The sequence below is a fragment of the Aethina tumida genome, chromosome 2 (assembly GCF_024364675.1).
Source record: "Aethina tumida isolate Nest 87 chromosome 2, icAetTumi1.1, whole genome shotgun sequence".
Lineage (NCBI taxonomy): Eukaryota > Metazoa > Arthropoda > Insecta > Coleoptera > Nitidulidae > Aethina > Aethina tumida.
The window spans coordinates 20,507,091-20,532,533 of NC_065436.1; the positions used below are offsets into that span (position 1 = coordinate 20,507,091).

Genomic DNA, 25,443 nt, shown 5'->3' on the forward strand with positions numbered 1-25,443 from the left:
CATATGTAAGTAAAGCATAACACGTTAAAAAAAGTTGATGATATTCGCATATTATTAATATTAATATTTTAATTCCAAAATATAAACAAAAAATTATTGTAATGTATTTTTGTTTTCCTCTTCGTCTAGTAATTTCTGAAACATGACCGAGGATCTCCACTATTTAAACATCCGATATATTTTTTTAAAGAACCACTTTCATTAATCATATTTTTTTATACCTATGAGATTACCTACAATTAGGACCTTCTGTTATGTGACCAATGGTTCACTATCTGGCCACCCGATATATTTTTAATATCATATCTAAATTGGATAAATATAATCAATATAGCACGAATCGCAAGGAATTAATAAGAAATATTAGTTAAATTAACAAACAAATTTTCACTTCCACAACATCGTTAACAAATAAATTTTATTTTTCATTGGAACACCTTATTATAACGACGGAACTGTACTTGTCTACATTTTATATTTCCTTTTCAGTTCAAGAAATTACAAATGCACCTCTGAGAAAAATATTGTTGCCAAGTACTCTTTGTTAAGATATCTTTTTAATTAGTATTAGCGAACGAGATAAATTTCCGATCATCGATTTCGGTGCGTTGTGCAAGTAGTAATTTATTTGAGTGATATTGTGAGTGCATTTCACGTACACAAGTGATTAATTAAAATACTTTTCATGCAGCGAAGTAAGCGAAACCTTTCATAATTCTGCATCAGTTTCAAATTGTTACGTTCGTGAAAAATACGGGACTATTACAAAATTAGAGTAAATATTATATATTATAGTAGAATGTTTGCATTAAAATATTTTAAATTTTAAATATATGCATCTCTAATTTATTCATATTAGTAGTAAATTTTAGATGGTCAAGAGGTATATTCTTACACAAGGTACATTCATGCACTAATTATTACAGATCAGTAAGAACGAATATGTTTAACAAAAATTAAATAAAATCTCATAAAATGAGTAAAAATATCCTTGTACTTTAATTTAATTAAGAATATAAATGTTATGTATACTTTATATTATTTAAATAAAATTTTATGTTGTTATTTGATATTGGTATGATAATTTTTATGCATAAAAATTGAAGAAATCATACTAGCAAATTTTTTATAATAATTTCATAAAAATATATTCACAATTCTGTGGAAAAAGTACAAATCAGTTTCTTTTAATTTTTAATTACATAAGTACTATCTAAAATAGCACTAACAGAAGAAATAATCGATTTATTCGACTTTTTTGGATAAATATTACAAAAATAAACAAAATTTTGTCAGAAGCTAATAATGAATCGGACCCCCTTTTTGATTAAGACACTCACTGACGTATCATGGCAATCGATCTAAGGAGATTATCGACATTTTCTTGTGGTATGTTATCTCATCCCACAAAAATTGAATGTAACGTCTTAGTTCATTAAGAAACTGTGGAGGGTGCTGTAAATTCTTTAAGCGCCACCCCATCATATCCCATACATATTCGATTGGGGTAAGGTCTGAAGATCTGGCCAAGGCAGTAATTTCACATGGGAAGATTCTAAGGAGTTTAATATATTTCTGGCAATATCTGGACTGGCACTATTTTGTTAAAAAATTAGTCCGAGATCTCTTCTTATGTAGAAATGTAAATAAGGCTCCAAAACGTCACTCACATATAGTATAAATTACTAAAGAAAACAAACAATACAACAAATTTTAATCAATTCTTATTTCAATAGGTAGCTGAGTCAGAGTAAATGAAGTGTATGGAATACCAACTGATGAAGATAATGTTACCCAATACTGCAAGCAATTTTGAATACAAAGTGTAACTGAAGAACTGTCGCCGACTCTACATGTTCTAGTTTTAAATTCGAGTTACATTACAAGAAATGAACTAACCGACGTGTAAAATTCAATACCAATTTATGAATTATCTGTATCCTATTACATGGAAACAGGGATGTCACGAATTCGCCCCATTAACGGGACCACCGCAAATTACGCCCCTTTGTGGGATTGTAGATAGTGTGTCCGCGCGCGCGTGTGTGTGTGTGTGTGTGAATATATACAACATCGAGCGAAAGAGTAATCTAAAGCTAATGACTTGCGACAAGCTGATTGTCAATTAAATTTAACCAACCAAGATGCAGACAGAATTCGCAAGTAACCAAGTCTCTAAGTACTTTGATGTAACGTGAGCTTTTTCTTGGTATTCAATCAGCAGTCATCAATCGATTTAATATCAATGAGAGTTCGCCTTTGGATATTGCTTGCGAAGGCGGCCTGCCATATTGATTCAGTGCGGTAATTGGGAGTATGCACAGGTATAATTATAGTTTCAATATCTGCTTCATTGATTTTAATATTACTCAGACCATACCAGACCAGACCAAACCCAAGTACAGATCAATGGGTGACCGTAACAATTTAGCACACAGACTAGTGCGGAACTTCAAAGATAATTAATATTTTTTAAATTCACATTTACATAGATTTAATAACGTGGCTCTGTTAAGATGTAAAGTTAATAACATTCTTTGTGAAGTTGTGTCCTTTGCAGCTGCTACGTTCAAATATTAATATTTAAAACTTGAAACATAAGACCCAATCATCGTTACAAACGACTGAACCCGGGGGAAGTTTCCAATTATCGCTGTGCAACAAAAACAAAAAGGACATTGTCGGCCAACAATGCCCATTGAACGATCGTAGCAAGCCACCTTATCCAAACTGCTGCAACGATCCGGCGGCAATTTCCAATAATTACAATTAATAAAAACAATGGGGGGCGGTTTAACGGAAGCATCCGGGATTCGCAACAATGGTCCAACTCCAAAACATCTGCCATTATCGCTTGGGAGCAGCGACGTTGCGGTTTTCGGTGGATCCCCCGTTGTGCGGTGCTGCAACGACGGCCAGTCGAACATGCAACCGCAGCCCTTAATTAGAACTGATTGCAATGGTCCGCCACAGACTTTAAGACCGGCCCTGTAATGGACTGACTTCTGCTAACAGCCATCGGACAAATATCACTGATGGTCATCACTGATAAACGTAGCACCGTTAAATAGTCTCTAATCTAAGGTTGACTCTTCGGCATAGCTTAAACGTGGAATAAAATAGAAGAGGCGACCCCATATAATACCGATTTTTCATCGACAACCACCAATATTAGTATTAAGAACCTGCCAACTTTCCTGCGAACTCCCGTTCGAAGCATTATCAAATTTCAAAGTGCCACTGTCCCACAAACAGCAATTTAGTTAATGGAGTAATAAAATTCAATTATTAACAATCTGTTCGGAACATACCATTAGCTTTTGAACTATTCATGTTAACATTCCCTTGGTGATATAGGAGTATTTGTATCTGGCGATTTAGTTGCGCATAGCCAGTGGCACGTCGCGAGCTCCGTCATTTCGTGCGCTTTTAGCTCGACTATAATTGAAATTTCCAACTTAGGTGACGGGAAATTGAAATTAAGGGGAGATTTCCAGTGCCCCCAGGGTGATGTCCAAATTGTGTGTAAATTGGGCAGGACAGATAACAGTTAATAATCTAGGAAAGAACTTTAGTATTAGACTTGAACATAACTATAATGTATGTTTACTGATTTAACTCAATTACAATTAATTGTACTTAATTCCAGGCGAAATCACACTGTGTAAATTACAATATACAATAGGTTTAATGTAATGTGACAGCAGTAACGGCATTTTAACTGTTAAATATTATTACAGTTAAGTGTGACGGATAATACAGTTTTTATTAATTTTTAAACTTTGCAATTTTCCCACATTTTACTTGCAGTTTAACCTAGAAGGTAATGCTACATCACCACCATTGGGTGCATGAGCCTCTTTGACATTATAAATGTTTTTTTTTCTATTTATATAAATTATTATTCGGAATTATCTTTAATAAAATTTCGATGGAATATGAATTTTGATTAGTGAATTCATTAGGGGTGGCTATACTGGACAAATTTGTTTGTCCAGGACGGGAAATTGGCTTTGGTTTGTCATTTATTGTAACGGTACATTATCGAAGAGCGAATTAAAACCGGGGTTCCTGTCACGATAAATCATATTTTTGATATCATAAATTACTATTAAAAATAAAAATTTGGTATACTGTTCTAGATACTAATACAAACAACCAGTTTTCAGTTTATAAATGGGAATTTATTTTATATTTTTTAAATAAAATTATTGCACACTCATACAAATTGATATGGTGGTCTGAATGACGTGTCAAATTATTTTTTTTATTATTATTATTGTTGGATATAAATTGTTGCGTATCTGCAAAATTTTCCCAACAAATGTATTTCCCTCAGGCAATAAATAATTGGATCTATTTATATTTTTATTGTTAAAAATTTTAGTAAAAATTAATGCCACATTTAAATAAACCAATAAAATTTAGAAAAAAAATAAATATGAAAAAAGAAATCTTATGAGAATTATAATGATCAAACTATAATAACATATATTAAAATAAGATAAAAAATAAAGTGCCAATAAGCCACTAGTCTCAATTACTATTAGGATCTCAATAAAAAAATTTAGAATTTATTGATAATATACTTGGTAATGTATATTATATTTTATGCATGCATTTTACGCTTCAATTTTTCCAAACACAATCATAAATTCTTATGAATAATTGAATTAATAAACAAAATGTAAGAGCTGTGGAGTTCGAACTTTAAATCAAAAGCATTTTCCAAATAAAAGGACTCATTTATCTTCTATTTCAGAATTAATAAAAAAATAATAATTCGAAAATTAAAAATAAAATTACAAAATCATATTCAAACCAAAATTATTAATTATCTCTGCAACTTAAAGTGAACTGTCAGATCTCAAGCTGTCAATAAACCTCAATTAAAATTTAAAATTTATAAATAATGAAAGGTGAGTAACTAAAACGAAATTTTCTAAATTATATCAGTACTACCAAGCCACTAGACACATAAATTACTGTTAAAAATGAAAATTTAATAAACCGTTGTAATTATAAATTTAAATATTTTTTGAATAAAATTACAGTTGACGCTTATAAATTGGATAATGGTATAAATAGTGTACACCAATAAAATAAAGTGATGATAATGATCAAACTTTAACAACACAAATTAATTATCTCTGTAAGGATGATGAGAACAAAATTATAATCACGTACTACTCTTTAAAAAATAATTAAAATGTTTCATACCCTGCTCACTTAACAGATATGATGGAGACTAATTGTTTATGAGACTTTAAAATTTGATACAGGGGCGTTCTCGTGGACAACATCATTAACAAGAACGCAAAAAAATTATAGACCCTGTTTTCGTTAATGTTTTTTTTTAAATTTGATTACCAGAAATACACTTTTTTAACATTAATATATCCGTAGCAATAAAACAAAATAAAAAATGAAAATGAATTCCTTTTAAAATAATAGTAATCAAAATAGCATCATTAATTGTCTATGTTAATTAATTAAAAATTTGGAATTTATTAATTATATAGGAGCTGTCATGAAATATGTATGTGTTCTCGAAACCAATACAAACAATCAGTTTCATAAAATTTTCAGTGTGTAAATGGAAATTGAATATTATTCAACACAAATAATTGTAGATAAATTGAGTGGTAGGATAATCAGGATTAAAAATCACCGCTATACCGACTGACTATCACAATGAGTGTCTCATCATCAATAAATAAATAAATGTAAACTAAAGCATATTATTATCTCTGATGAATACTCTTTGGAATGGCACTGATATACTTGGTATGAAATAGCGACATATACTGTATACCACTGAGAATCAAATTATTAACCAAATATTGAAATAATCCGGTTACAAGGTATTCAGATATTGAAATCATTCGATTATGTCTATCAATAATTAAAATCATTACACTAGTTTACAAATTTCAACATTTGAAATTGGTTATTAGATGTTATAACAAGGATTAAACGATTAAAATTTGATAATCTTTGGCATAGGTTTTCTCATATAAACTTATGGTATTTTTTAAAAAATTAAACTATTTGGCTAAATCGAATATGATGTTTAGTAATCTTAATATGTCTAGCACGAGAGTATGTGAAATTTATCGCCAACTAAGTGAATATGAAAGAGACCGAATGAATGGTCTACGGGAAGCGGAATCAAACTTCTATTGGAATGTTGTCAACTGTGATTTGATAGTGCCCAAAATTGGAGAAGAGTAGACACCGAACACAGATGTAGTTCAAGATCGACGTCTAAGACTTATGGATTTCAGCAATATAATGTTCTGCCCCATGTTGCCGGGGTCAGTTGAAACTTTTTTGAAGAGACTTATGTGAATCTCACATTATAGCTATCCAGATTCCCCAATTTTTCACCCATAGATCAAATTTAGTGTTTAGACAATCTCGATAGACAAACACATTATCAACTAAATTATTTAAAAAAAATCTAAAATCATTGATATCTTGTTTCCAAATTTTAATCGTTTGTTACAATTTCTTTGTCACTGAGTATATATTTATAATGGATGTAAATAATTTAAAAGAGGCATTAAAAAACAATATATAAAAAGATAACAGAATTAGGTTGATTGATTAGAAAAATATTGTGAATGATATTTGTTCCAAGAAATTTGTCACTCACTTTGAATATTTATTCAAAAATTTGCTATTATCTAGATGAACCGCTGAAAAGGAAAATAAATAAATGTTTCTCGAATTCAGCACTGCCAAGATATACCAAAAAATTTAAGAAAAGCTTGAATTGAGAAAATTTAAATATACTATAAATTCACAAATGACACAAATACACCCATACCTCACTATACGGCCGCTCTTTATACGGCATTTCGCTACAATGGCCTTTTTCAATTAAGGCACGTTTTCGATATACGGCCTAAAATGTTTCGCTATAACGGCAAAAAAAAATATTGCACAAGCGCAATCTCGATGCACACTATTTTCTATTTCCTCTTGTTTACGAGCGTTATTCAGTATGTGCTTATAAAGGTTTAGACATATTATTACTATTATTTACTTATTATTATTTTGCTACAGCTCTGATCCAACCAATGGACCAGGGTGCAATAGCCACTTTTAAAGCATATTACCTACGCCGAACTTTCCGTCAACTTATAAGGGAAATCGATGGTAAATCTTCAATTAAAACATTTTGGAAAAACTATAACATCAAGGATGCTGCTGACAGCATCAGTGAATCATGGAAGGAATTAAAATTAACAACAATGAACCATGCTTGGAAAAAAATATGGCCAGAATGTGTAAAAAGTACTGATGCAGAAGCTAATTTCCTTCCTGAAATTAGGCAAAACATTTTGGATCTAGCACATGATCTCGGCTTTGAAGGTTTGAACGAACGTGACGTGCTTGATCTACTTGAAGCCGATAGGGAACCCCTTTCATATGAGGAACCCATTCAGTTGCAAGCAGAACCGGCATTTGATGAAGAGACTGAGCCTGTTGTATCCAAACAGTTAACATTAAAACATTTGTGGAAAGCTTTTTCCTATTTCGAACAAGGAATAAACATCCTCCTTGAAAACGATCCTGATGTCGAACGTAGCGCTAAAGTTTCTCGAGGAATTAACTGTTATAAATCACTGAAGAACGAAATAGATAAGGCAAGACAAAGAACGTTGGACAATTTTTTAAACCAGACCCATCCATACCAGCAAAAAATGATGATATGCAGGTTACCATTTCTTCATCGTCTTCATATTAAAGCTATTTAAAAAAATATGTATACATACATATATTGTATGTAACATGAAGTTGTTTCATTTTTGTTTATAGATTATTGGAATCTGTTATTATTTTATGCACAAATGTACTAGTTATGTATGTATTTTTGATTTAAATGGAATAAAAAGATAAAATGCATTTTGAATGATATACCATGTTACAAAATTAACAAATTTGGAACCGATCCCATTGAATTTGTATGAATTTGTATTAGAATAATTGATTCTTTATACGGCATTTCGCTTTGCGGCCAAGTTTCGTGGAACCTATCTAGGCCGTAAAGCGAGGTATGGGTGTGTATATATATATATATATATATATATATATATATATATGAATATAAATAATATTATTCTAAAAAAGAAAATGATAATTGTTACTACTACCTTATTGAAATGTCACTATTTACCCCTTCTCCATAAAACCACTGACTAAGGATGCCACTTATTATTAAATACATGACATGCTTAGTGAGCACGATTCCACTGCCCTCTACTTTCTATTATTTTCATTAACATCTATATTTTTCTGTTTATTTGTTGTATTTTGCATAAATACAAAATTTAAATTTTAAATCTCTCTACTAATATTTTAAGAAAGATGCACTTCTTATTTACAATAATAATAGTAATAATAATAATAATTTAGGTTTTATCAGTTGTTAGCAGGACAAATTCATGGCCAACTATAAAAATATGTAGCTTGAACATTTTATATTATTTGTGAAAGGCATGCTAAATAATAAATAAATAATAAGGATTAAAAAATAATTGGTATTTGATAGTACAATAGTAATAATAATAATGACATACTTGAAAAAAAATTAATTCCTAACTTAACCTCAATTTTTTATAAAATCCTACTTTCAATTCACATAAATCAGTCAAATATAAGATTGAATAACAACAGATTTACAAAATTGACGAAAAATCTTGCAAAAATCAAAGATGTTTCTCGGACTTCTAAAAATCCATTAAAAATGTACTTGATACCTGTCGACCAATAGAAATGCAGAATACCGGTTCTCGTAGTTCCTAGAAACGACACACACCTGTGACCTATTTAAACCCTTCGCATTTAATTTGAACTGTATTAGTGAAAAATAAATCACAATTTATAATTTAAAAGTACATTACTTACATTAAATCAATTTAAAATTCTATTTTAAATATTTTTTTATTAAATTAACGATAATTTTTTTTTTTTTACTTGCCGCCATGACACCACTAAACCACTAAGAATTTGTTATGGCCGAATAAAATAAATTCGAATTTTCTTCAAATTTCCATAAAATCCTACCTTAAAATCACATAGGTCCCCCAATCACAACATAGACCACCATCACAACACATTTACAAAGTCAACACGATTAAAAATTCTTAAAAATTATCGTAAAAACGAATAGAGTACGCGGACGCGTCCTAACTCATTTAAATACGTTAAAACTGCAATAGTTCATTTGTTTGCCGTCGACCAATAGAATTGCAGAAAACCGGTCTTTGCGATTCCTGGAAACGGTACGTGCACTTATTGGCTTATTCAATTAATTCGAATTTTATTTCAAGTAAGTTATTAAAAATTATATTTTTTATGTTATTTGTTTCAATCCGAAGTAAAATACCATTAACTACATTAAACTAATTTAAAATCCCATTTTAAATAATTTTTTATTAAATTAACGATAATTTTTTTTTTTTACTTGCCGCCATGACACCACTAAACCACTAAGAATTTGTTGTTGCCGAATAAAATAAATTGGAATTTTTTTCAAATTTCCCTAAAATCCTACCTTAAAATCACACAGGTCCCTCAAACATAACATAGACCACCATCACAACACATTTACAATGTCAACACGATTAAAAATTCTTAAAAATTATCGTAAAAACAAATAGAGTACGCGGACGCGACCTAACTCATCTAAATACGTTAAAACTGCAATAGTTCGTTTGTTTGCCGTCGACCAATAGAATTGCAGAAAACCGGTCTTTGCGATTCCTGGAAACGATACGTGCACTTATTGGCTTATTCAATTAATTCGAATTTTATTTCAAGTAAGTTATTAAAAATTATATTCTTTTTATATTATTCGTTTCAATTAGAAGTAAAATACCTGAGTTACAGATGTAATCTAAATTCCATGACATTTTTATCGATAGTTCAATTATAAACATTTATTCAAATACAAATCAAGGGCATATCCTCTTACAGTATTTAAAGTTATAACATATCAACATATTCAGAATTTGTGTACATCATTTACTTGTATAAATACAATACAAATACAAACAGAGGTTATTTCAGCATATCATGTATTTGATTTTGAATTGTATGAAAATCAATTTAACTTTTTTCAAACTTTAAGACTTAAATAATCAAGGGTTGTTGATAATCAAAATTAATTAAGAGTATCATTTTTTCTAAATTGTGCAAAGAATATTAAAAGTTTAATAGTTTTAAAAAATATTCAGGGACGTAGAAACTTAAGTAAAAAATAGAAAAAACCTGAGGAATATAGGAGAACTTTTAAAAGAAAAATGTTCTTCGTTATTGAACCTTTTTTATCTGCCCTCAAATTTGGACCATCGATTTTAGGAACTGTTTGTATTTTAGGGTAATATTAAAAAACGACGATACTAAAAGTATTTCAGAAAAGAATAGCAAAAAACGAAAAATTGCTATCTTGATCTTCAGAGAAAGCAAATGAAAGAGTTTAAACAGTATTATTCAGTGACGTAGGAACTTTTATGTTTATTTGTTGTATTTTACATAAATATAAAATTTAAATTTTAAATCTCTCTACTAATATTTTAAGAAAGACACATGTATGTCCTGGTAATTAAAAAATGCACTTCTTATCTACTATTTTCACTATGTGAAGTTATAATTTAGGTTTTATCAGTTGTCAGCAGGACAAATTCATGGCCAACTATAAAAATATGTAGCTTGGACACTTTAGTTTATTTGTGAAAAGTATGCTAAATAATAAATAGATAATAAGTTTAAAGGATTAAAAAGTAATTGTTGATAGTACAATAGTAATAATAATAATAACATACTTGAAAAGAAATTAATTCCTAACTTAACCTTAATTTTTTATAAAATCACACCTTCAATTCACACAAATCAATTAAAGATAACATTGAATGTCACAAACAAAGTCAACACAACAAAAAATTCAGTAAATTTGCAAAAAATCGAGCAAAAGTCAAAGATGTATCTCGGACTTCTAAAAATCCTTTAAAATTGTACTTGATAACAGTCGACCAATAGAAATGCAGAATACCGGTTCTCGTAGTTCCTAGAAACGACACACACCTGTGACCTATTTAAACCCTTCGCATTTAATTTGAACTGTATTAGTGAAAAATAAATCACAATTTATAATTTAAAAGTACATTAATTACATTAAATCAATTTAAAATTCTATTTTAAATATTTTTTTATTAAATTAACGATAATTTTTTATTTTTTTTTTTTTACTTGCCGCCATGACACCACTAAACCACTAAGAATTTGTTATGGCCGAATAAAATAAATTCGAATTTTCTTCAAATTTCCATAAAATCCTACCTTAAAATCACACAGGTCCCTCAAACTCAACATGGGCCACCATCACAACACATTTACAAAGTCAACACGATTAAAAGTTCTTAAAAATTATCGTAAAAACGAATAGAGTACGCGGACGCGTCCCAACGCATCTAAATACGTTAAAACTGCAATAGTTCATTTGTTTGCCGTCAACCAATAGAATTGCAGAAAACCGGTTTTTGCGATTCCTGGAAATAATACGTACACATTTGGCTAATTCAATTATTTCAAGTAAGTTAATAAAAATTATATTTTTTATATTATTTGTTTCAACCAGAAGTAAAATATCTGAGTTACAGATGTAATCTAAATTCCATGACATTTTTATCGATAGTTCAATTATAAACATTTATTCAAATACAAACAAGGGCATATCCTCTTACAGTGTTTATAATTATAACATATCAACATATTCAGAATTTGTGTACATCATTTTAGTTGTATAAATACAATACAAATACAAACAGAGGTTATTTCAACATATCATGTATTTGATTTTGTATTGTATGAAAATATATTTAATTGTTTTCAATCATTAAGACTGAAATAATCAAGGGTTGTTGATAATCAAAATTAATCAAGAGTACCATTTTTTCTAAATTGTGCGAAGGATATTAAAAGTTTAATAGTTTTAAAAAATATTCAGTGACGTAGAAACTTAAGTAAAAAATAGAAAAAACCTGAGGAATCTAGGAGAACTTTTAAAAGAAAAATGTTCTTCGTTATTGAACCTTATTTATCTGACCTCAAAATTTGACCATCTAATTTATGAACTGTTTGTATTTTAGGGTAATATTAAAAATGACTTTTACTAAAAGTATTTCTTTCGGGAAAGAATGGCAAAAAGTGAAAAATTGATCTTCAGAGAAAGGAAATGAAAGAGTTTAAGCAGTAGGTAGGAATAAATCAATATATCAAATAAAATAAAATAATATCAAATAAATAAAGCATCTGAGATGAAGCAAAATCTACCTACTACTGATCTTATTGCCATGTAAAGAAGTTAAAAAATTAGTTTGTAAGCCTGCAAATTCTTAAGCAGCATATATTTTAATACTATTTATTGTTTTAAATGATACCAAGTCTGCTGATGATGTCTGATGACACAAAACATTAAAATATTTTAGTAAATTTGGAAGAAAACAATTTTGTGAATCTGTTAAATTAGATAAAACCGTGTTTTGTTATGAAGAGGAAAATCATTATTGGGAAAAATTTCATAGAAACAAACATAAAGTATTGAAAAGCAAAGGGATAGAAACAGACTATTACAAATGAGTGTGTTTGACTCAAATAAAAACTGCTCATATTTTTCAGTGTCTGAAATTTAATTTTGTTGAGAGAAATTTTAAGATAGTTTAATGTAAATATCTTACACCCTGTACTAAATTTGAGAGTACTAATAACTGCTTGATTGACTTGTATACAGAAAATGAACTTTCCACTATCTTATTTGGTGGGTTACAAACATTTTATGACATCATCAATCTGTCAAAATTTTTGAAAAAAAATTATTCACTCAAAAAGTGTTTGTCAAGTTTAAGTATAGGACATGGTATAATCATTTTATTTGCTATTACATGAAGAATTTAAAAATATAAAAATATACAGGGTGTTCTATTGAAAATAACAATGTTAAAAACACCTGCGAAACTGAAGTGAAATTTTGTTCAAAATAAATTAGAAAATCAATATTGTTTTGTTTTCCATAAATAGTCTAATAAATATATTAAGTGAATCACTCTGTATATGTATACAAACCGGCTTAGTATAATATTATTAGAATTTTGAATAAAAAATTTCAAAAAATATATTTGTTATCCTGATCTATCGTTTAGAACTTCTGTTAACATTGGGCATCACCTCAAGAGTGACTGGTGGTTGTGCTCATTTGAAACTCAAAATCATAATTTACTAGTTAATAAACAATCAAATATAGTTACAAACAACTGCAAATTTAATCACAACAGTCATAAAATAGATGTCACCATTCGTTGCTAATTAAAATCATTCTTTTTACTCGTGGTGTAGTTTTGAAAAAATAAAAACAAAATTCCAGTATTTCCAAATAAAATATTTACCCTCTATTTGCAATCAATAGTACCCCGCTATTGGGAACTATCAATAATCGTGGCAGTCAGCCATTTTCACAAATAAAAAATACACGAGCTTGAAAATTCGCACTGAAAAATAACAGTGATGCCGTTCTATGTGAACGTTCAAATTAACGTAATCGAAATTAAAAATTAAAATTTTCAATTTGCCTGCATACAAATTTTAACTAATTGCTTTTCATCCAAATAGCAATTAATTTTATGATTTAATCGTGTAAACCGAAAATATTTTTTTAAGTAATTCCACGATATTGAACGTGACAATAAAACCAATAAATTTGAGCAACCGTCTCAAAAACTTTTCTTGTATTCACTTTCTAATATGTGTTACAATTATATAGAATAATGCATTAATAAAACAAAATAATTTATTTTCCAGATTTTCTAAAGCTGACACTTCCAATTATAAAACAATCAATTTTATATAAAATTCCTGTTATTATTGAACTATTGACAAAACCATCATTAGGGTTAACAAAGCTAACTCTATTTATTATTAATGGTTAATCAATTTTGAAACAATTAGAGATTCCTAAAAGGGTTCATTAATATGTCTAGGTTATTTCCCTTTGGTCTCTTCCAAAACAAAATAAAAGATATATCTAGTTATATTTAAAAGGTTCTGTTTGAAGTAGCATTTAAAATGGCAGTTTATTTTTTGTAAAAATTTAATTTCTGAAAAAGTAAAACTAATTTAGTAAATTGCATTCGACCGAAGAAAAAAACTCTTCACTGAAGTAACACCAAAGCCATTGACCGAAAATAATTTTAATAAGATGAAAGCGTTCCGCTTTTAACACAGAGCAACAAGAGCAAACTTGTGTTAGGTCCCTTATCAGTTGCATTCATATGCAAACGCCGACCGGGATTTTGATCCGGCACGGGGAGACGAATGAACGCAGAATTCCTAAACAAACAAAAATAGCCTGACCTGCGGAACTGTGCAAAACGAAGCCGACGAAGTTGGCTAGACTGGTCCAGTCTGTGGCACGCTTGTTTACCCCCAAATAAGATCCGAACTATTTCCAACGCACACACAGAGAGAAACTTCGTCTCAAGAATTCCCTCTATGGCCCGATGTTTCGGTGTATCAGCGTTACGAGTGAGCCATCAAATTAGAAGGGAATAAATGTAATCAGTTTTATCTTTGCGCAATTTATGTCGGGCCAAACTAAGTGCTGCATACAAATTGAAAATTTGTCGAGTGATGTAGGACTTCGTGAAGATCGTGGATAACTCGAACGAGTCGGAATGAACTAGCGAAGAAATGTTCGTGGTTGAACACATGGTTTAAACTTGTTATATGTTTTCTTCGTGCGCTCCGTTTTATTCCGATAAAATTGTCTGCAATATAATCAACATCATATGGTAATTATTGATTAGGCGACTAATTCTAACAAATCAGTTAGTTATTAAAAACATAATCATTAAATATTCAATTAATTTCAAGAAGGTTTTAGCATTCCGTAAATGAAAACTAATAAATCTCAACACTTTTTTAATTTTGAATCAATACAAAATTTTTACTACCTGATTTTCTTTCTTTGTTGGTTTTTTAAGAAAATATTATGATGGTTAGCAACGCACAGTGATAGAAACTCAGATTTGTTATTACAATGTATGAGAATATACTCTAACTTCGATAATTCGAACCATGATTTACCACAAAAAAATTTAAAGTTAGCAGTTATAGAGACTGCCGATAGAAGTGAAAATTTTTAGTATTAAAATTTGAAATTTCATAATTTTTGAACTAAATTTATCAACACCAATCTGGTTTTCACATCTATTGACACTCCGAGCAACAATTTTATGCATGTTTATATGTTTTTTTTTTTTTATTATTTAATATATTACGGGTTGTACAAGATCATGACAAAATATAATATAAATACAATTAAACTGAAATAACAATTAATATACAATCAAATTATTTATGGATAATATTTATATTTAATTAAATTCTTTAGATTCTTTACATTCTTTACTTTCTTTACATTCTTTACATTCTTTACATTCTTTACATTCTTTACATTCTTTACATTTTTTACATTTTTTACATTCTTTACAATCTTTACATTCTTTACATTCTTTCTATAGATTCTTTAGATTCTTTAGATTCTTTAGATTCTTTAGATTCTTTAGATTCTTTAGATTCTTTAGATTCTTTAGATTCTTTAGATTCTTTAGATTCTTTAGATTCTTTAAGTTCTTTAGATTCTTTAGATTCTTTAGATTCTTTAGATTCTTTAGATTCTTTAGATTCTTTAGATTCTTTAGATTCTTTAGATTCTTTAGATTCTTTAGATTCTTTAGATTCTTTAGATTCTTTAGATTCTTTAGATTCTTTAGATTCTTTAGATTCTTTAGATTCTTTAGATTCTTTAGATTCTTTAGATTCTTTAGATTCTTTAGATTCTTTAGATTCTTTAGATTCTTTAGATTCTTTAGATTCTTTAGATTCTTTAGATTCTTTAGATTCTTTAGATTCTTTAGATTCTTTAGATTCTTTAGATTCTTTAGATTCTTTAGATTCTTTAGATTCTTTAGATTCTTTAGATTCTTTAGATTCTTTAGATTCTTTAGATTCTTTAGATTCTTTAGATTCTTTAGATTCTTTAGATTCTTTAGATTCTTTAGATTCTTTAGATTCTTTAGATTCTTTAGATTCTTTAGATTCTTTAGATTCTTTAGATTCTTTAGATTCTTTAGATTCTTTAGATTCTTTAGATTCTTTAGATTCTTTAGATTCTTTAGATTCTTTAGATTCTTTAGATTCTTTAGATTCTTTAGATTCTTTAGATTCTTTAGATTCTTTAGATTCTTTAGATTCTTTAGATTCTTTAGATTCTTTAGATTCTTTAGATTCTTTAGATTCTTTAGATTCTTTAGATTCTTTAGATTCTTTAGATTCTTTAGATTCTTTAGATTCTTTAGATTCTTTAGATTCTTTAGATTCTTTAGATTCTTTAGATTCTTTAGATTCTTTAGATTCTTTAGATTCTTTAGATTCTTTAGATTCTTTAGATTCTTTAGATTCTTTAGATTCTTTAGATTCTTTAGATTCTTTAGATTCTTTAGATTCTTTAGATTCTTTAGATTCTTTAGATTCTTTAGATTCTTTAGATTCTTTAGATTCTTTAGATTCTTTAGATTCTTTAGATTCTTTAGATTCTTTAGATTCTTTAGATTCTTTAGATTCTTTAGATTCTTTAGATTCTTTAGATTCTTTAGATTCTTTAGATTCTTTAGATTCTTTAGATTCTTTAGATTCTTTAGATTCTTTAGATTCTTTAGATTCTTTAGATTCTTTAGATTCTTTAGATTCTTTAGATTCTTTAGATTCTTTAGATTCTTTAGATTCTTTAGATTCTTTAGATTCTTTAGATTCTTTAGATTCTTTAGATTCTTTAGATTCTTTAGATTCTTTAGATTCTTTAGATTCTTTAGATTCTTTAGATTCTTTAGATTCTTTAGATTCTTTAGATTCTTTAGATTCTTTAGATTCTTTAGATTCTTTAGATTCTTTAGTTTCTTTAGATTCTTCAGATTCTTCAGATTCTTCAGATTCTTCAGATTCTACAGATTCTTCAGATTCTTCAGATTCTTCAGATTCTTCAGATTCTTCAGATTCTTCAGATTCTTCAGATTCTTCACATTCTTTAGATTCTTTAGATTCTTCAGATTCTTCAGATACTTCAGATTTTTCAGATCCTTCAGATCCTTCAGATTCTTCAGATTCTTCAGATTCTTCAGATTCTTCAGATTCTTCAAATTCTTCAGATTCTTCTGATTCTTTTCTTTAGATTCTTTAGATTTTCTAGATTGTTTAGATTCTTTACCTTCTAAATTTACCTTCTAAACTTATCCCCCACAATATTTGATATATATATATAGAAGGACGAGCATGTCAGTGACGCAAATCCATAAGATTTTCCCCTACCAAAAAGTGCCCAACGCGGCTTAAGGTAGTTTTCACTACAAAAAATTGGAATTATGAATACCTTGAAAAGTTATTCTGAGACTGGAAAAATTTGACATATCGAAGGTTGTGCCAAATATTTAATTCGAGTTATTAATATATTCGAGTAATCGAGTTTCAGTTATCAAGTAAAAATTACACATAATTTTCTCCCTGAACGCCATTGTCAACCAATTTGCTTTAAATTATCAAACATTCGAATTATCTAAGTTCAACTGCATTTATATTATACATTAGACCAGGGTAAATAGCAAGGTAAATGTTTAAGACAATTTTACAACAAAGTTGTGTAAAACTAAAAAGGCAGTTAGAGTTAGAACAATCAACCCCATTAGTTCAAGTAATTTCGAGTAGTACCTCTCACCAACTACTCACATCCAGTTTGTTTTCAGAATTAATGAAAACAGTTGTTTTCAGTACTTATTCCAGATTTTTATCCGAATCTTCAGTTATTTTAATTTTTATTGGTAAATTTTTGTTCATTTATTTTTCTTTGTTTCCTTGTTATATTTTCTTTTGTAAATATAGTAAGAATTTTGTTAAAACCTTAGTAAAATCGCTTCCTCAAACCAAGTAACAAGCCTTTCAAAAAGACTTCAGGTATTGCCAATCTAACATCTTCATTACCTTAAATATCCGTTACATAATATTGTTGGTAATTAAATAAACCCCGTCAATCTATAGGTACATCCGTAACTAATGCCTTTGACATTTGAATCTTAAAGCATAGCGATAATTACTGGTCAGATATTACGATATTAATATGGTGCATACACTAGGTTAATATTGGTGGAAAATTAACCCCTTTGGTGGCTGATATTAACATTTAATTTACCTCGAAATTAGGTCAGGATATATTATTTTCTAAGGTATTACAACATGAGGGACTAATTGAATGCTAATTGATTACATCCATCAGCAAATATCGTCATCTAATCAAACCAATCATACATATTTACACGCTTCCTCAATCCAGGTCTCGACTAGTAAAAGAAATCTTATTTCTGATGAAATGAGCCATTGACATTTCACTTGTGTTTCATGTTGCAGATCAGATTGGTCTTGCATGCTATCGACCAACAAGATCCATTATTTACATCGTTAAGGGGGACAAGTTGGTAAGTAGTTAACGAACCAGAAAAAAGAAAGTCTAATATCAGCAATCTACCCCGCTTTCATTCATTCGCATGTAACATACGCGGTGGAAAAGTGTTCGCATATTTCACCCTTTCAGTCCGTCGGTTAATTCTTGCGGACGGACCGAGAGAAATCGTAACGCGTCGGCGCTTTGTTTTTCTCGTGTTTTCGCATCGAAACAGGGGTTTTTCACGGTGTAGTTATTATTCAAATCAGGTGCCGCCCCCTCACTTTTCCGCTATCGGGGAAAAACTCCTTTCGAGATCCATTCGATGTGGCATTGGCTATGCCGCCTAGGTCCATTATGGTAATGTTTGAATAATATCGTTTTGTCTTATCGAATCATCCTTGACAAATATAATAATGTTTTGTTCATGGGGTTGTGAATTTTGATTAGTGAATTCGTTAGGGGTGCAAATGCCGGACAAATTCGCTTGTCCCGGACGGGAAATTGGCTTTGGTTCGTCATTTATTGTGATGGCGCATTATCGAAAGGCGAATTAAAATCGGGACTCCTGTCGCCATAAATCATATTTTTGATATCATAAATTACTGTTGATAATGAAAGTTTGGTGGACTGTTTTCCAAACCAATGCAAATAATCAGTTTTCACAGTATTTTCGGTTTGTATATGGAAATTTAAATATTTTTTAACTAAAATTATTGTGGACTCCACAAATTGATATAGTGGTCCAAACGGTGTAATAAATTAAATTTTTTATTAGTGATTTAAAAATATTGTGTAGTTGCTAGATTTTCAAATAAATATATTTTCCCTCAGGCAATAAATGATTGGCTTTTATCAATTTATATTTTTATTATTTATCCTATTGTAAAAATTAATGCTTGATTGAAATAAACTAATAAAATTAAGGAAAATACAAAAATTAAAAATGACATCCTTTAATAAAGATAATGGTTAAATTATAATAAAATAAATCATATTTCTAGGGTAAAAGAAACCTTGTCAATACTTATTACTACTAGTAAACTATCAATAATATACTATATTGCTAATTACTATATTACCAATTAAAAATTTAAAATTTATTTGTAATATACAGGATGTCCTATTACAATTTAAATAAATTTTATTAGTTTTTTATTTGTTATTTTAAAAAATCTAAAATCTTTGATACTTTGCTTTCAAATTTTAATCATTTACTTCTTGATATAACATGTATGTTTTATTAAAACAATATTAAATTTCAACACACCCTTCTTGGTGTTGCAATTTCTTTGTTACGGAGTATATTTTTCATTACTTAATTTTTAAAAAATATCGGAGTTACCAATTAAAAATGAAAATTTACTAAATTGTTCTCGAAACCAATACAAATAACCAGTTTTCACAGAATTTTCTGTTTGTAAATGGAAATTTATATATTTTTTAACAAAAATTATTGAAACAAATTGATATAGAGGTATAAATGGTGTATTAAATTATTTTTTTTATTGTTGGTTATAAAACATTGGATATTTGCAAAATTTTACGAATATATATATGTTCCCTCAGGCGAGAAAACAATTGGTTATTGATCAGTTTGTATTTTTATTATTTAACCTATAATAAATATTAACGCTTAACTTAATAAAACCAATAAAAGTAAAAAATAAAAATTAATATCCTTTGAGAAATATGAAAAAAAAAATTATTTAAAAATATGACTTAATTTATTATTAAAAACCATTAATTTATTTTTGTTTATTTAGATATCAAATCAAAAAATTCGAATGTACACATTTTCTGGGCCTGGTTTAAACAGAAATTTTGTTTCGAGAAATAGTGTGGCGTTTGAACAGAAATATGGGTATTGTAATACGATGTTGGCACTGATTGAGTGAAGAGGGCAGAAGAGATAGAGCGAGATTTCTGGAAGACCCAGAGCCACAAGCCCGTCGTCTTAGATTACCAACCCTATGAGACAGAATGAATGGAAGCGGATGATTGCTGATAATTTTTTTGTTGATGAAGATATATCAATTGGTATTCGATCTGTTTACATCCGCATAAGGTCTTTTAGCTTACGAATTTATCGCCTTTTTTGGACTTACTTCTACCAGCAAACCATAGAGGCCTACATAGTGGAACTGGTGTATGGAACGCCAACAGTGGATGAGGAATCCAATCACATTAAATTTAGTGATGAATCACGTCTTCACTTGGACATGCACGGTGGTCATGAATTAGAAAGACAGTGACATGGAGAAAGATGTGATCCTTGCTTTGCTGTGGAGTCATATTCGCAACACTATGGGTTTAATGGCATGGAGTGCTATTGCTTATGGTAACAGGTCACTTTCAGTTAGTGGCAATGTGACGTCCCAACGATATGTGGATGACATTTGGAGCCTTATTTTCATCCCTACATAAGAAGAGATCTCAGATTAATTCTTTAGCAAGATAATGCCCGCCTACATATTGCTAGGAACACATTAAACTTCCTAGAAACATCCCATGTGAATTTACTGCCTTGGCTACCCAGATTTTCAGGCCTTTCTCCAATAGAACATGTGTGATAACTTAGAGGTCAGATTCAGTTCATGTGGGATGAAATACCACCATTATTACCTTCAGACAATTAATGCTTTAAGATTTTTGTTTAGTTTTTTAATCATTTATTATTCTGTAATAAGTCAATATTTAAACAAAGTAAAAAAAGAATTAATGTTTAATTTAATAAAAATAAAAAAAAATAAATGATAACGATCTGACTAACACAATCTCTTATCTCTGTAAATTAAATTTGCTGGGCCCAAGCTGTCAACAGCCCACCTAGCTGTCAGTTACTATTCAAACCTCAATTAAAAATTTACAATTTATGAATAATATATAGAGGTGTTTAGTTACGCTTAAGAAATCTTCTAAATAATGTCGGAGCTGCCAATCCAAATGTCCACCTCCACCCTCAATAAATTAATAATGAAAACCCGAAGACAGTAAATGTTTGGCGTTGAGTTGTTATGACATCGAAAGTTATAAAACTGAACGGAATAAAATATTATTAGCCATATTTAGTGGCGAAGGTTTGTGAGTGGCAAGTTTTATAGTCCGCGGGGAGAACACATTGCATTATCGGTTTGGGGCTTTTCACGCCGAATTGGCTCCTGCAACTGACGACCAATTCTATATTTTATAAATTCCGAATGATTGATATTGCACGAACAATGGTGTTTGTGTTTGTGCAACAATATACTAAATATATAAATAAATATACGTATAAAATCGCATTGGGATATTATTCATATTCGTCAGCAGATGCATCATTGTTCGGTTCGATGATCGTGTCATCTGTGATCCCGGAATTGCGAATTTTTATATGAATTGTAACGAACTATCAGATTTTAGCATACAATCGATTGATTGTCCAGTGGTCAATTCCAGTTCAAAAATGTTTTAAACTTCTGTTTTTTTGCCTTATGATCGTTAGACCTTCATAAAACCCACTGAAATAACAATTGTTTCGTTTAATAAACTGTGACATGTTAATATTTTAGGTGTGCCCTTGGTTAATTCAAAAATATACTCAGTGACAAAGAAATTGCATCACCAAGAAGGGAGTGTTCACATATAATATTCTTTTGGTAAAACATAGATGTTATAGTAAGGAGTAAACGATTAAAATTTGGTAATTTTTAGTACAGATTTTCTCATGTAAACTTATTTTTTACCACAATTCAAATAATTTTTGTTAGAGTCAGACAACGTCTTGAATAAACACGTCAACTTCAGTTTGATGTTGAGCAACATGTACACCGAACAATAGACAATGATATAGGGTGCTATCGCTCATAGAATTGGGTCTTTATTAGAGACAACATGATACCCCAACTTTATCTTCGGGAAGTAGTGGAGTTGTATGTTCTTCCTTACCTTAATTGATCCGGGATCCAATATTTTAGCAATATAATGCTCCTCCCCATGTTGCCAGGGTTAGTTGAAACCTTTTTAAAGAGACCCATGTAAATCTAATGACATGACTAGCCAGATTTCTCGACCTTTCACCCATAAAAAATATTTAGGATTTGATGAGTAGAAAGCTAGGAAAGTTATCCCAACTCCCACGGACTTTGAAGATTCTAAGACCTAAGTATAGATAGCTTCGGATACCATAACTCAAGATGAAATAGATCATCTCATTTAATCAATGTCAAGAATGTTTGGGAATATTTAGATAACCTCGGTAGACAAACACGCCATTAACTAAATTAGTAAAAAAATCTAAAATCTTTGATTTTCTTAATTTTAATGCCATCTCAAGACATTTTTACTCAAAAACCAATTGATTTTTGTCGCTCCTGAATCAAATATGTATGCACTGTATGACAAAAGGTTGTTGATAAGGCGTGTGACTTATTTTTGATTAAAATTATAGACTTATTAAAAACTTATATTAGTTTGAATTTAATATAAGAGGGCGACATTAGTTGCCGGTCCCCCAATAAATGTTCGGCGTCAGGAGTGCGGTTTAAACAAAACTTAATTCTAAAACTGAGTTCGTAATATAAGAGTACTTATAAATTGCAATTTTTCATAAAGAACACCTGGAAGACCCCGAATGCTCGAGTAACTCGTGGCGCCTCAACGAGCTCCTCTTTTTAATTTGACGTTTCCCGAAGTCATAAACCCGAAAAGCCGTTAGACTCTGCAGCATTCATTTTAAAATAATTAGAATTCACATTAAAATCAGTTCGGACGAAATTTATTAAACTCATAAATGACTAATCGCGTTTAAATAAGGGCCAGGGGGAAGTTCAGGTTCCCTAATTAATACTTTGCCAGTGTTGACAACGAGTCAAGTGTCTCGGAAAGTTTTCCAGCCAGTCGTCGTTTTACTGCATCCAGAAGGAGATTTAATTAAAAGTGAGTTAATAAAGCAGAAATCAGTTACGTAACGATCCGAAAATATGCCGTTCGGCGTTAAAAAAAAAAAAAGGAGTCCACCCCGATTTCCCATTCCTGTCGAATATTTAACAGTGATGCGAGATTTTTTCGCGCGAATTCCAACTTTTTAATCAGTTTTATCAGGCACAAATTAGACCGTCTTTTATTTTTAGTTCTTATTACGTGCCATAGAAATTTTACTAAAAGGACAGAACATCGACGCTTTGATCAGGACTTTTCGCTGTTGTGTTGGGTACTTTTTTAAGAAAAGGTTTTGTTCCGCACTGTAATTGTACTAACTGTAAAAAACGCAACACCCAGAAAGGTATTCAGGTATTTTCATAAAATATTTTCATAAAAATAGGTATACCTATTGAAATAAGGAATTATTAAAATTTGAAGTCAATTGAAAAACGTATTGTCGGCTTTTTGTTCTTTTTTTTTACATCTTTAAGATATTTCAAATAAGAGTGTGCTTAGTCTTTGTCACAATTTGTTTTATTTCGTAATCTATACATATAAATAAAATTGGAGTGTCTCTTTGTAATATTGAAATAACCGTTTTTTACTACATGCATATGATTATAAATACGGCACATACACCAAAATAACATTTTTTACAATTTTTGTCTCTCTGTCTGTCTGTCTGTTTGTTCCGGCTAATCTCTGAAATGACTGGACCGATTTTGACGGGACTTTTTTTGGCAGGCAGCTGATGTAATAAGGAGTAACTTAGGCTGCTTTTATTTTAGAAAAATTCTTTTATTTTAGAAAAATAAAGTAATGTTGCAATGTCCAAGTACTGTCCAGTACCACGCGCAGCTCATGCGCAGCTCACGCGCATACCACCACTGGACCGGCACGTCGGGGGCCTCCCACCAACGATTGATTGATTGTTTAATTTGATTGATAGCTATCTTTTATAATTCCACCGATCCGTTCTTCTTATCTTATCTATCTTAATTCTAAATATTTTGTTACATTTTTACTGCTTTCCTTTTTTACCTTTAAATAATAATTATAAATAATTATAAATTAAGTACATTTGTGTTCAATATTCAGATTTACATTGAAATTGATAAAATATTTATAGGTTATTTTATTTAGTTAGTAACGTAGTTAGTTGTTTTTTCTAATATTTAGTTATGCCTAAAAGAAAGTCAAATCTCTCTAAAAACATGAGAAAGACCAAACGCCAAAGATTGCGACGTGAAAATGAATCTGAACAAGATAGAGAAATTCGTCTTACAAATTGTAGATTACGGATGTCCATGTCAAGATCGAATGAGAGTAGTTCTGAGAGAAATGAACGATTACAATTAGATATAACGCGTCATTCATTGTTAAGGGCTCAAGAACCTTGAAAATCTCGAGATCACCGTCTAGAAAAAGGTCGTATTCAACATACTATTGGACGAAGTCGCGAGTACAGCTAGTCTATACATGTAAATTAAATTGGAGTGTGTATAATATTGAAATATCCGTTTTTTACTACAAGCATATGAATATAAATAAGGTACATACACCAAAATAACATTTTTTACAATTTTCGTCTCTCTGACTGTGTGTCTGTTTGTTCCGACTAACCTCTGAAATGGCTGGACCGTTCTTGACGGGACTTTTATTGGCAGGCAGCTGATGTAATAAGGAGAAACTTAGGCTACTTTTATTATAGAAAAATTCTTTTATTTTAGAAAAATAAAGTAACGTTGCAATGTCCAAGTACTGTCCAGTACCACGCGCAGCTTATGCGCATGCCACCAATGGGCCGCCACGTCGGGCGCCTCTCACCACTTCCCCCACCAACGATTGATTGATTGTTTGATTTGATTGATAGGTATCTTTTATAATTCCACCGATCCGTTCTTCTTATCTTATCTTATCTTAATTCAAAATATTTTGTTACATTTTTACTGCTTTCCTTTTTACCTTTAAGTAATAATTATAAATAATTA

The 25,443-nt window shown here is 29.9% G+C and overlaps 1 protein-coding gene across 2 annotated transcripts in view; it reads right to left on the reverse strand.

Moving 5' to 3' along the window:
- LOC109598200 (irregular chiasm C-roughest protein) overlaps nt 1-25,443 on the reverse strand; it is a 300,029-nt gene that overhangs the window by 239,553 nt on the left and 35,033 nt on the right. The gene's annotated exons all lie outside the window — the stretch shown is intronic.